Here is a 12535-nt window from a genome sequence, read left to right as displayed (position 1 = left end):
AGCCAGTAGAATTTCTTGTATTTTATGTTCAGTTCTTCTTTTTTCTTTTTGACATGCTCTTTCCAGCGAAGCTTAGCATCAAGAGTCATACCTAGGTATTTAGCTTGATTTTCATGTGGTATATTAATTCCATTGATGTTGATTGGAAGGTACACAGCTCTCTTGTTGGTGAAGTTAACATGAATCGACTTTTCCTCATTGAGCTTCATTCTCCACTTTTTGGTCCAGTCTTGTATCTTGTTGACAGATCTCTGAAGCTTCGCTGTTGCAATACCAACATCACTGTCTACTGCTAGTAGGGCGGTGTCATCTGCGAACGTGGCTGTGGTATTCTCCTCCAAATTAGGGATATCACTAGTGAAGAGAAGATAAAGGACTGGTCCTAAAACACTTCCTTGCGGAACTCCTGCTTTTATCTCTCTTAGATCAGAATATGAATCTTCATATTTGACTCTAAAGTACCTTCCTGTCAAATATGATTGCAATATTTCTGTAAATTGCTTAGGAAGCATTTTCTTCAGTTTATAAAGAAGTCCCTCATGCCATACTTTGTCAAAAGCTTGCCCTATGTCGAGAAAAACTGCTGAACAAACCTTTTTTTCTTCCAAGCTCTTCTCTATTATATTAACTATCCTATGTACTTGATCAATTGTGGAGTGTTTTTTTCTGAAACCAAATTGATGATTAGGAATTAATGCTTTCTCTCAATTATTGGCTTGAGTCTACTCAATAATATCCTCTCAAACAACTTTGATAACACAGGTAACAATGAAATTGGTCTGTATGAAGCTACTTCATGTGGTTCTTTTCCTGGCTTGAGTAACATTATAACTTCAGCTACTTTCCAGACTCCTGGTACAAATCTGAGTCTGAATGAAGCATTCAGGATGTTTGTTAGCTTGATGAGTGCTTTCTTGGTAGATGCTTCAGGACTAAGCCAGTTATCAGGTCAAATCCTGGAGTTTTCTTAGCATTCATAAGTTTTATTTCTTTCTCACTTCTTCTACTGAGACATTCATTAGTTCTTGATTTTCCTGCATGATGTTACCTTCAATTTCTAGATCTTCTTGAGCTGCAACGTTTGGCTGGAAGACATTCACAAGATGATCAGCAAATGCCTGTGCCTTTTCTTCATTATTCTTGGCCCATTGTCTATTCAGTTTCTTAATAGGGGGAACTTGTTGGATGGGTGTTTTTATTTTCTTAGAAGCCTTCCATAGTGAGTAATCAGTGTTGCCTTGTCCTGTCAAATTACTCAAGTAACTGTTGATTGATTCATTTTTAATAAACTGTATCTCTCTTTTCAGTTCCTGTGTGAGAGTATTCAGTAATCTTTTATCTTGAGGAGAACGTGAATGCTGCCACCTCCTTCTAGCTCTTCTTTTCTCTGCAATCATTTCTCTTATTTCCAATGGATAATTATTTCCTACTGTTCTTCGTTTCCTAGTCTGCGGAGTATTACACCAGGCTGCCTGTTGTATATCAGTAACAAATTTTTCCAGCTCCTCATCTATTTGATCTGCAGTTGTTAATGGTGAATTCAGGTTAATTCTTTCCTCCAACACTTGCTGAAAGCCATCCCAATCTGTATACTTATTAACTAGTGTGGGATAATTATTTTGCTTTTGTAAAATAGTGTCACTCAACTTCAGAATAATTGGAGAGTGGTCTGAATTGAGATCAAAACTTTCCTCTACTTGCAAATAGTTTACTGAAATGTTTTTGATTATGAAAAAGTCTATGAGATCAGGTATCTTACTTGTATCTGTAGGCCAATAAGTTGGTTTTCCAGTTGAAAGAGATTCACATCTTGACTCTCTTACAGCTTCGTAAAGTACCTTGCCCTTATGAGTTGTTAATCGTGATCCCCAATGAATGTGTTTTGAATTGAAGTCACCGCCAAGGATAAATCTCGTTCCCAACATATCAAACATTGATAGATGATCTTCTTTTCTGAATGAATATCGAGGAGGACAGTAGACAGCTGCAACTACAAATCGATAATTAACTGCTTCCACACATACTCCTATCAATTGAATTCGTTCAGTTTCTAATTTAACGTGTTCATTATGCGGTTTTTGTTGTCTATTATTGTCTAATTTCTCGATGCGAGATTGAAGGGATGAAATTATTTTCTCTTGTTTATCAAGTTTAGATAAGATGAGCTGTAGGATTTGTGAGGTGTCTTTTACTTCTTCATTTTTCTTCATCTGCGATTTATTTTCTTTGGATACGATTTCGGCGAAAGTCATTCTCTTTTCTGTGGGCCTACTTTGATGTTGAGTGGGCCTACTTTGAGAATTAGCCACATTCCGAGCCTGAGAATCGACAACATTATTTGATGTTATATTCTTACTGGCTACCCTACTCGAGTTACGTATTTTTTGTAACTCAATTGCTACAGAGCAACCACGGTAGCTTGCAGGATGAGCTTCACCACAATGAATGCATTTCGGTAGTGCTTCACTAGGTTTCGTACACTCCTTTGATGCATGTTTTCCAGCGCACTTCACACATCTGGCCTCCTTGTTGCAATAAGCCTGAGTGTGGTTGAAAGCCTGGCAACGCTTACATTGAGGTATTAGATTAACTTTCTTCAATGCTTCAACTTCTACTCTGCAACCCAGAATATGTTTAAGTTCAAAAACCTTCTTAACATTCTCTTCTGCGCTGAACGAAACCATGAACATGTCTAATGGTTCTTTAAAATATATGAGAGCCTAATTCGACCTGTTGTAAAGTACGGCTGTGAATCTTGGACGTTAACAAAAGAAGACAAAACCCATTTAGGCGTTTTTGAAAGGAAAATCCTAAGAAAGATTTATGGTCCAGTTAAAAAAGGAGAGGAGTGGAGGAGAAGAACTAATTCAGAGCTCGAGGCATTGATGAAAGGCCGAAATATTGTAAAATTTATAAAGGCACAGCGGCTTAGATGGTTTGGACATATCTGTAGAATGAACGAAAACAGAATGCCTAAAATAATATTCAAGGAGAGGCTACATTCAAGAAGAAAGATAGGAAGGCCGAGAATAAGATGGGAAGATGAAGTGAGAGACGATCTCCAAAAAATGGGATATAGAGGATGGAGACAATTAACAGAGGACCGAGAAGCGTGGAGAGCTGTAGTGGAGGTGGCCAAAGCTCATATTGGGCTGTAGTGCTAAAGAAAAAAAAAAGTGTTCTCAATATTTTTATTGTTATGTTTTTGATTGGTTGACGTATTTATTTTATTATTCGATCACTGTATTCTATAATGTTATATGACTATCCTATTTGATGTATATTCTTTATTCTATTGAAAGTTATCTTGTATGGATGAATTATTATATTATATGTACATTTTACTATTGTGAGATTGAAATCTGAAGTTATGTACGGTATTACCAATTGACGTTTCCGATAGCATTGCTATCCATTGAAGGGATAAAATTATACTTATTCTCATTCTAATACAAAAGGAAAAGGAGTTTCCTTCGAATGCCAATATTACCGTGAAAATCAGACTTATTAATCATAAATCAGCTGTCGAGCGGATTATAAATTGCATGCCATGACGCATGCAATTCAATATCTCAATGTAGCTTGTTAACTAAAAACTCAGCTGCTGTGTGGACTATTAATTGCATGCCTCATTGAATGAAATTTTTATGCACTATTAAATGAACTATTGATTGCAAGCAATAATGCATGCAATTAATAACTGAAATAACAGTATTGTCTTCCGATCTTTCTCTGCTTTGAACTCGGGCTGACCTGTTGCTAGTATGTCTTGAAGGAGATTAGCTTATTTGATGTTAGCATTTTCGATACACCAACCCCAACAGCAATTAGCCGTTTTTACACCGATATCTCGCCAACACGACATACAGACAGGTAGGATTTACTCTGATGGACAGTATAAGAGGAGGCTGTGGTTTATAACTGCGCGAGGTCTACTGTTCACAGAACTACTAGTGATAATAGTAGCATAGTTTATTAGCAAATTATTGTCGATACAACAACCCAAACAGCCATTAGTTGTTTACACACCGATATGCCGTCAAGCACTGCTGTTAATGATTTGGAGATTATTAAAAATAAGTTATTGAGGTATCTTTATTTCGAAAAGTATAATACATTTTGTCCAATATAAACTTCATTAAACTTTTTCCACTGAAACTTCGAGGTCAACATTTAGTCCAAAAATTAAAAACCAGAAGATCCATTAGAGCATTTATGTTATTATATGAAATTCTAAATAATAATATATTCATGTCAAATTTTCATCAATTTGTAAAATTCCCATGTTCCATGCAATAGACCAAGACTTAATATGCTACTTCAAATACCGTTTGTCAGAACCACTCACCATTTCAATTCCTACCTAAATAGAACAATAGACTAAACCCATTTTTTGAACCCCCCACCATTCTATGACCGTTACAATACATTCAAAAAAATCTTGTGAAAAATTATGCTGCTCAATTGATGATAAGATTATTTATTTTGAGCTCTACTAACTCTTTATTTTTCCAATTATTTCTTTTTTCTTTGTATATATACCTACATATTTTTCATACCCTTTCTTATACCCCTTCACTAACTTTCCTGAATCTAAATCTAATATCGTTCTCCTCTTATCTTATTATTAATTATTATACTGAATCGTTGTGAATATTAAATGAAGTGCGATGTTATTTTCTTTTTTAATTGTAAAGTTATATGTAACTTTACACCAACACGTCAGGACATGACATAATTTTACTCTGATGGACAGTATTAGAGGAGGCTGTGGTTTTTAACTGCACGAGGTCTACTGTTCACAGAACTACTAGTAAACTCAGTTCACGTTTGAATTTTAGTATCCCATATGATAATTTATCCAGTTCCGAGAATTTCCATGACAATTAATCAGAGCAGGGGTTTTTTCAATAGAAGGCTTCTCTGATTGGCTCTCGTGGTATTTAGTCAAGATTAGGAATTAACAGACAGTGCAACTGGCTCTCTCAAGGCTATGGCTGCGTACAAACATAGAGCAACAGAGGAACCAATACAACAGAAGCTGAAGAAATTTTATTTATTTATTTATTTTATTTATAATTTTTAAGTAACACTAATTGGGAGAGAAAAACTAAGGATACTCCTTGTACTATTTCTCTCCTGAATTTAGATAACACTTTAAAAGTCCGAAATAGGGTTATGGTTTCACTTTTCTAAAATTTTGTCCATTTTCACTAAAAAACAACAAAAACTAAGAATTTCTATCACCTCACAATGAACATTATATTCAACTACCATATGTTTGGAGAGATCGATTTTAAATTTCTTTTGCTATCATCCGGCCACTTTCTGAAACTATTCTTCCAGGTGTTCCATGAAAATACTGCAATGTTTTAAAATAAGGTCGCCAAATTTGGTAACTCAACTACAGCTATTATAATTAATCTTTTTCATTTGCTCACACTCTCCTACGTTTTCAACAGACTATGGAAAACTTTTTTCTGATCAGCTGCTACTTGAGGGATCAATAATCCTTTCTCAAGGAACTTCAGACCTGTTCCAAAATAATGTTTTTTGTCACGAACCTACTATATTCCTGATTTAATCAAAATCGTTAGAGCCGTTTTCGAGATCCGTCCGACATACATACATACATATCCACAAACACACATATTCAAACAGAAATAAGTTGCTTTCTTGGTATAATTGACTTCAATGCTTATGATTTCATTCAATGATAGCTTATTTCACATAATAAATATCGGGGGACCGAGCTTTGCTTTGGAGTGTAGATGCATAGAAAATTTCTAACAAAAGATTGAATTTATAGTTTATATTTATTTATTCATTTTTTCAGTCGTACGATTATTAAAGTTATATGAGGAGGCACATCAGGCTTATGCCCAAAACTGTCCCTTTTCAAATTTATACTATAGTCCAAATCAAAACTCTTAATCTAGAGTCTTAATCTAGGTTAAGCTACCATCACTCATCAAAATAACAATTTTATTCACACTTCAAAAAACAAACACATCATCAATATATTACAAATAGATATACTATGAATTCGATTTAGAATGATTACTATGTTTGCTACAATATTTGTTAATATACTATTGTACTATTCTACACTAACAGCATCTATTTACTATTTTGGACTTTCTGAAGTAAACATGTTTCCTAAAAAAAGAGAAATAAACAAAAATAAGTTTTTCTTGCTGGATTATTTATCTTGTGAGATCAGCTGAGGAATAACCCACACATGTACTCGCTCACTCACTTCCATAACGGTATCGACAGACGACAAAATTTGCAGCTGTTTTTCCAAGGACGTATTTATCCTTTTAATGTCCTTCAGCGAGTTATCCCAGGGTTGAGACCTAGTGCAATCGAATTTTCATATCATAAACCTACTTTGTTTCGTGAGAATGGTTAGAGCCGTTTTCGAGATCCGGTCAAATACAGATATATAAACATATAAACAGAAATTGCTCGTTTAATAGTATAGGATAACAGCTGGCATAAAAAGCAAAAATGTCAAACATGAAATTGAAACAGTAGCGAACATCAACATTAGGTTATTATCTTCATCTGATCTAAAGTAACAAAATTATAGTATGATTCACATCAATGTGTCAGCATTGTTTGAATGGGGAGCATTGATGCTATTAATGAGGAATACTGCAGTTTCAAGTGAATATCAACGAACTGTTATGCATGTTCTCCAATATTTTTATCGAAAGCTACCTCCTATTTTCTTTGGTAAAACAATCAATGTTTGGGAATAATTGATTCATGGGAAAAGCGCCTCACTTCTATGGAATATATTTTTACATTAGGAAAAGCAACAACAGCTATTTGGCCGCTTTAATAAATAACCCCTTTCTTTCGCCCAAGTTAAATTTTGGCCGAATTTCCCCATTCTTTGCAAACATATTCCACAACGGACACTTCGGAAGTTTCAAAAATACCCTCTATATGAATTATATTTAATTATTAAAATTTCATCGAAATTATTTAAGCAGTTTTCACAATCTGTCGGATATACAAACAAAATTAGTCTTGATAGAATAGGATCAATTGATAAAAGCAACTACCGTCATAAAAGTTTGTTTTATGGAAAATTAAAATTGTCTTTACTCCCAGGAATAGCTCTGATTGGAGCTCAATTTGTTCTCAATAAATGCATTTTAATTAGTTCTTCAACTTGGTGCCAACCTAATAAAGTCAACTCAACTTAATGCCAACCTGACAAAATTATTAATTTAGTTGCCAGTTAACAACTGTTTCGAAGAGGTACTCTCTCCAGATTATAGTTCTATAGTAACATATGATATGGACAATTCATCAATTATTATAATCAAGAGATTGGGAGAAGAAGAATATACATGCTAAAGGACGAACTTTAAACCCTTAAAAACCACCCTAAACCTAGCTCCGCAGTGCAGGCTGGATGCTTGTCTGACTCGGACTAGGCGCTGGGACAGCAAATAATAGCAGCGTTGGTGGGAATGCGAGCGGCCGCAGTAACATCTTCCACCCAGCAATGGTCGGCGTAGTTCCGCCTAGCGGACAGACGAAAGATCAATCCAGTCGGTTATTTGATTCCTCCAGCCAGGCTCAGCCAAGCAGCCGAGACAAAAGAACAATGGAGTGACGGTCTTATTCGCGTCATCAGCAGTTTTCTTTCTCACGATTATTTTTATTTTTGTGTTGCCTATAAACTCCAGTCACCAGTAAAAAGTTTCCAGAAACTTGGTGTACTACCATATTAATGAATTTTCATGATGATTTTTAATTATTTAAAAACATTGTTGACATTCTGAGCCTTTAGGCTAAGCTTGGGGTCGCTGAGAACGAATCTGCAATCAGAATTTCTCTATCACGAAAAATAACGAAAAAAACCCAGCTGTTGATCTTCCGGCAACCGTTAACAGTCATCCTGCAATGCGGCCTAAACACTTCCAAGCCAGACACCCATCTCAAATGACAACAACGCCAAGCTGTGAGAAACCATCCTGCACTGCGGCGCTAGGTTTAGAGTTGAAATATCGCCGGAACATTTCTTAGTGAGCACCTAGGACTTATAAGGAAGCTATATCCAAGTTTTGTTGCAATCCATTCAGTAGTTTTCCAAAAATCGTGATCAGTGAGTGAGTCAGTGAGATAAGAATTTTATAAGTATAGATTAATCTATCTATCTTAATAACACCCGAATCCCAAAGTGGAACCAAAAGCCCTCTCCCAAAATGTCAGCAGAATTTAGGCTTTAACCACACCCCATCCCCACAAATATTGGAAACAATGCAAAACAATTTTCCAGACGATGCTAAACCCTCCCGACCTCTTTTTTGGATTCCCAAAGATTTGAGTAAAGGGGCACAGTCTACGTTTAAACCCTCGCCTCACTTGAGAACCCCTATAAAACCATGTATAGGCTTTCTTGAAGTAGAGAAGAAAAATAGGCTAAGAAGCCTAGGTACATTGAAAATAGTGACGTAACAAATTTCACTGTTCAAAGTGTTGAAGATGTAAGGAGAAATTGGAATGAGTGACACAAAAATAAAATTGATACTTAAAATTTTCTATGTAGGTACTTATCCAAATTCTTTCTTGATTTCATAGTGTTTCAAATAGGAATATGTTCTAATCTGTTTGGTGTATTGATATTTGTGATATAATAATGGTTTCTGCCAATTTTATTCAGGTTCCTATCCTCTTTCTCTTTTCCATGCTGCTACAAAAAAATACGGTACCTCAACATCCTTCACTGGATCCGGGATCCTGTCAATGAAAATTTGCATTTACGCAATGATAAAATAAAAATGGCCGACTTTTATTATATTTTCTCAATGAACCAATCACACGCCGCAGGGGAACTTTAAATATGCACAAACACTTTTCAATGACACAAATATAATACTCCTTCATCAATAAGGTCGATATTACACGGTTGGCATTTCTGACGTCATTCCAAGAATAGCGGTGTTGCCTGGCAACCAAATTACATTTTGCATGATTTTGATCCAATATGTTGTCTGTTTTATTATCATCTATTCAGATTCAATGAAAAAACTGGGTAATAAATTTTTTTTCTGATAAGGATTTCAAAATGGTTGCCTCGTAAAATTTTCAAAAATATGAGGTGGATACCAATTTTATCAACACATGAATTATCTCTGAATATTAGCTTGTTCATACTCTATTTGTCTCATCAAATGACTCATTGTAATTCCAAAATGGCTGCTTCTCTTTTGAATTTTTATCAATAATAAGAGTGAGGAGGAGCTGATTCTATGACATCATTTGTAATTTCAAATATCTTCTTATTGTCACGTTTCTAATTAACTCTTGATGCATTGTAATTTAAAAATGGGAGCCCCAAGAAAAATACTGTTTTCAAAAGGTGAAATTAATTTTGAAATAATAATATGATAGTAAATGATTGAATGATCTTTTGTTGAATCCACATAGATCAGAGGAATTTGAACAACTAGTCCTTCATTCTAGAAAAAATATATTTTATAATATCCTGTCAATTAACATTCTACTGGAGATAATATTGATGTATAAATAATTGTTGAAGAAGTTGAAAACTCAATTTTCAGATCGAAAATTATGGAGTTCTTTTAATAAGGAATAAATGAAAAATAAGAACTAGACATGATAATGAGATATGAATGACTATAAACAGGACTTACTATATAGGAGGTCCTGCTATAAACTAACATGACAATATCCTATTATATTAAGCGAACAATTTCTGTATGTCTGTTTATATTTTTATATCTGGTTATGTGGTTAATTTATATCTGGTTATTCGGGTCCGTATCACAGAGACAAGTTCTCACAGAGCAAGTAGTGTTTTTGTACGATATTAGTGTCACAGAGACAAGTTTCATAGGAACAAGTATTTCTATAAATGGCAGTCTCACAGGAACAGAGACAAGGTGAGTCTCACTAGAACTTGTCCTTAGTTATTATCAGTAATATATAGTCTTGATTTACTCTCAATAATGATTTAATGAGCTCTGTTCTCATCACCAGTCCCACCAGGGGTGCCCAGCCCCCCCAAGGGCAATGGCGCATGCCCCCCCCAATCCAAGTGAAATACCCCCCCCCAATCCAAGTGTAATGCCCCCCCCAATCTAAGTTTAATGCCCCCCCAAAGTACCCCAATTCTAATTCTACATTATAATCTTCCAAAGGACATTATTTACCTTTGTTCTTGTGAGGAATTCTTTCTGTTTTCATAATATTGTAAAAATTTATACCATCGACTCTTATCTTTTTAAAATAGAAATGGAGTATCTTTTTTTTGAGACTAGCAGTGCACCCGTTCTTGTTCGGGAGGACTAAAAAGTACTACATTACATCAGGAAAATATTTTATAGGATATTAAAAGATGAGTAAGGGAGGCTTTTTCACCTAATTCAATCAGGTACTCAGTGGCAGTTGTACAAAAGCCGGTTAAATTTTAATCCTGATTAATTCCAGTAGAACCAATCAGATAAGCTATCTTTTTGAGATGGTCTTCTGTGATTTGGTTCACGTGGAATTAATCAGGATTGAAATTTAACATGCTCTTGTGACTCTTGTGAGAGAAATTTTTGCATTCCTCTGAGAATTAATCTCAATCCACTGTGATTAGATAGAACCTTTCTGTATGAACTATGAATATTCATTATAATTTCTTCTTTCGTAATAATTTTTATATGCTTTTGTAGGTACTCCAGAGCGGAGCTCGGTGTCCCGATATTAATCATAAATTGGAACAGGTTGTCACTGATGTTGTGTTGTTGGTAGTATTTACTTTTTAACATTACATGAGTAAATAACACAAGTCGAACAAAATGTATCTTTACATGGTTCGGTTTTTGGAATAAAGATATCATCTGAACAAGTACATTTTGTAAATTCTATCTATTAATACCAAATATCGGGGCACCAAGCTTTGCTCGTTATTTATTCATTGATAAACAGAACTCAATTCTTTGAAATGATTGGGGAAGGACTAACAGGCACAGCTCAAAACTTTTTCTTCCCCGAATTTTGATTTATACACTATAAAATTTATAGTTGGAATATTTAATATTCCAAAAAGTAGGTTATGTTTCATACACTTGAATTCAAGTGAAATTTTCAGTCCAAATATTTGAAAACATAAAAGTTCTAATTTAGATTGTTTACATACCAAATTGAATAACAAAATAACACTCACTAATCACTTAGAACTGTAAAATAATAATTAACTTTGAATATTATGATATATACCATCTCATGTCAACAAATCAGATTACTGTATTTTGATCGAGTGAATTAAAATTTCTAAATTTCTCGCGAGATACGATAAGCTAATTGATTACACAGCTGATCTCCCACAATGGCACACGCATCTTCTGTTATCGACAGATGACAGAATCATAATCTGTTTTTCCAAGGATGAATTATCCTTTTCATGTCCTTCAGTGAGTTTTCTCAGGGATGAGACCTACTGCAATCGAATTTTGATATCATAAACCTACTATATTCCAAATTTCGTGAAAATCGTTAGAGCCGTTTCCGAGATCCGTTGAACTTAAATAACCATATAACCAGATAGCCAGAAAAATATAAACAGATAAACAGAAATTGCTCGCTTAATATAATAGGATAACAAATTATAGTCCAGTCAAATGGTCGTTTTTCAGCAAACAGCCCCGAAAGAATTTTTTTCGTTGGTTCTATCTGTATTTTGGGGCGCTAAATTCTAATCTGAAATTTGCTGACACGCCAGAGGGCGACTTCACCCCCAACATTTTTGACTTTTTTTAAGTTTACCATTTAATCTCGAGAACCTCGATTTATCGAGAAAAAGCATTCTCTATATAATATCAAAGATAATGAAATTTCCAATGAATCGACTGGTCGCGCAGGACTACTTTTTGGATTTTTTATCTGAAGTGTTCCACAAGATACACAACTTTGAATGTGCGAGAAATTTGTGATATTTCGCCCATTTTCACAGTTCCGCATGTGCAACGTTGCGTATCTTGTGGAACACTTCAGATAAAAAATCCAAAAAGTAGTCGAGTTTGTGATGAATTTTCTCCTCTTTTCACTCCCATGAATTATACTTCTGTTTTCAATACCGTTAAAAAGTTACAGCCAATTGGATGATGCTTTTTATTTTCTCACTCTTCTTGCGATTTTACTGTTATTAAAGAGTCTCTAAAATTAGTACAATACATGATAGAAACTTGCGATTGGTCTTAAATGAGAGAAAATTTCATGCTCTATAAGCTGAGTTGACTTAATTGATCTTGCATCACTGTTTATATCGAAAAACTGTCTAGACTGTGAAAATGAAAAAAATATCACAAATTTCCTAGTTTTTTGAATCAAACGTATCTTACTTCACGATTATATTTTTACAAAAATCATTCACCTCACATAAAAGAGGAGATAATTTTCTTTAAATCAAGACCAAGTATCATTTTGAGTTACCGAGACACACAGTTTTGAATATAGAAATCGGTCATTTTTCTATGCATTAAAATATGGGCTAAAATACACT

This window comes from Nilaparvata lugens, chromosome 7, assembly GCF_014356525.2.
Source record: "Nilaparvata lugens isolate BPH chromosome 7, ASM1435652v1, whole genome shotgun sequence".
Taxonomy (NCBI): domain Eukaryota; kingdom Metazoa; phylum Arthropoda; class Insecta; order Hemiptera; family Delphacidae; genus Nilaparvata; species Nilaparvata lugens.
The sequence above is the reverse complement of the archived record's forward strand: the minus strand, read 5'-3'. Positions refer to the sequence as shown.